This window comes from Sorex fumeus, unplaced genomic scaffold, assembly GCF_029834395.1.
Source record: "Sorex fumeus unplaced genomic scaffold, SorFum_2.1 ptg000094l, whole genome shotgun sequence".
In the NCBI taxonomy this organism is placed as follows: Eukaryota; Metazoa; Chordata; class Mammalia; order Eulipotyphla; family Soricidae; genus Sorex; species Sorex fumeus.
Window position 1 is genome coordinate 11,855,750 of NW_026606151.1, and position 2,286 is coordinate 11,858,035.

The 2,286-nt window shown below is 41.6% G+C and overlaps 1 non-coding gene across 1 annotated transcript; it reads left to right on the forward strand.

Annotated features, from left to right (window-relative positions):
• Positions 1–314: 314 nt before the first annotated feature.
• On the forward strand, positions 315–451 carry LOC130040539 (small nucleolar RNA SNORA29). The gene has a single exon (XR_008795019.1). It is a non-coding gene; the product is annotated as a small nucleolar RNA SNORA29 (small nucleolar RNA).
• The last annotated feature ends 1,835 nt before the right edge of the window (positions 452–2,286 follow it).

Genomic DNA, 2,286 nt, shown 5'->3' on the forward strand with positions numbered 1-2,286 from the left:
CTCTTGGCCTTTGTCATGATCTGCTTCCAATTATTTGGATTACAATGTTTTATATAATCAAAGACCCAGGATAGAAAAGACCCATTTATTCTTTAAAATTGACTTTGCACATCTTGTATCTTTATGTCACTGTCACTGTCACTGTCACTGTCCTCCCATTCTTCATCGATTTGCTTGAGTGGGCCCAGCAACATTGTGAGAATTGTTACTGTGTTTGGCATATCGAATACGTCACGGCTTTGCTTTGCAGACGAGATACTGTCAGTAGCTCTCCAGACTGAAATATACAACACCCAAAAAACAAAATTCAAAACTTCTGGGTTCAAGTACAATATCACTTAATCACAAATTTTTATAGCTACACTTCAAAAATAGAATAAAATTGCCACAATTTGAAGAGGTAAGATTTATTTGTATCTTCTTCTTATATAAAATTACTAAACAAAAAGTTCTGCCTACAAGACATTTTCCTATGTTATTTTTCATTGAAAGCCTTGAATATAAATTTATAAACTTTTAAAAATTTGGCCAAGGTTTTGGTTAATAAAATGTAAACCTTCCCACCATTCCATCATTTTCTCTGATTTCTTTGTGAAATCTGGGTCTGTTTGGGGTGATTTTAGAGGTGTTCTAAAGGACTCTCAGAGTTCCTATCTGCAGACATCCTTCTGAGCATTAACATTCCACTCTTAGTCTTCGAATTAAGATACACACACACACACATACGCACACGCGTGCGTGCGTGCAAACGCACATGCACACAAAATCTGGGGGTTTTACACACATACAACCTCAGATTCCATCTGCTCAATAGACCATGACATCTCATGGCATCTCATGGCATCTTATCAAGGTAGATCTGAAAGTACTCTCTTGCACATATTTTCAATTCCCTTAGGTTCATGTGTGCACATTGATATCACCAGTCCTGTGTAACTTGCCTATTGTCATACAAGTAATTTCTAGCAGAACTGAAACCTGAATCCATGTTTTCTAACACCTAATATACTGACTGGGATGTTAGTATTTTAAAAACTTCAAACTGGGTCTGGAGTGATATAGAACAGGGGGAGGGTGTTTGCCTTACACCGGGCCGACCCAGGTTCGATTCCCAGCATCCCATATGGTCCCCCAAGCACCGCCAGGAGTAATTCCTGAGTGCATGAGCCAGGAGTAGTTCCTGTGCATCCCTGGGTTAACGACCCCCCCCCCCCCAAAAAAAGAAAAAAAACAATTCGAACCTAATTATGTAGAAAGAGGGTACAGAGGATATGTACTTTGGGAAATGTTGCTTCATGCCACCAGCATCGTGGGCGATTCCACTTACCATGGTCTCAGCCTTGGACCTCCCCATGAGTGCCCAGAACCAGCATCACCCAGGAGCTGTCAGAATAAAGCCTCCAACTGGCACAGGCGGACTCTACATTTTAACAGAAGGGCTCTGATGTGATTTGAAAGGACTTTGAAGTTCAATAAACATCAAACTCCGTTTCAAAGGACTTTTACGCAGGGAGGAGGATGGTGAGAGAAATAAACGCCGCTAAAATTCTGTCATTCCATCACGTTTCATATGAAACCAGGGACGCGGGCTGGTTGCCTTGATTCACCGTTATTTTTCCAGGCTTTCTGTGGCTTTTGCTGTTATTATACTGAAGAGCTACGTGAGACAGAAAGCTTGGCAGCATTCCCAAAATCCTCAGCATGTGGGAATAGCAAGCAACAAAGTGTTAGCCCCTGCCAACTGGTGGTTCCGTGTAAATGTCTCTGTTAACAACCAACACTGCTGCTAGCAGCCATCGGAGCAAAGCGGCAAATCTGTTCCTCTCTCCGGTGTGGAAAACACCACTGAAAAAGTCATCTAATTACTTGATTAAGATGTATCAATCCTGGAAATTGTTGATCTAGAACACCGAGTCTCTGACATTTAGTTCATTCTTGATTAAATGGAACAGTTTCAACCTGCCTCTTTGCTTGCCTCCAAGTGCTGAGTGCTGAGTGACAAGGGGTGACAGCGGGACCTTTTTGGTGGGGAAGAAGAAAATAACCATTTGGGGCCCAATTCTTTTGGCTGTTTCAATGAAGCCCCTGAGGAAGTCCCTGTCGGAATAATAGGAAAAGACGGATCACTCTGGCAAGCTTAGAATTCTAAGTCTCTGATAAGGGCTTGGGGAAAATCATTATTTTGAAAGCATCCTAATTCTTTTCTTTAGAAAAACACAGGATTTTTTCCCCCTATGCATTCTGTTTCTATACCTTTCTAAGGTGCAAGGACTTTCCCTACCTCTG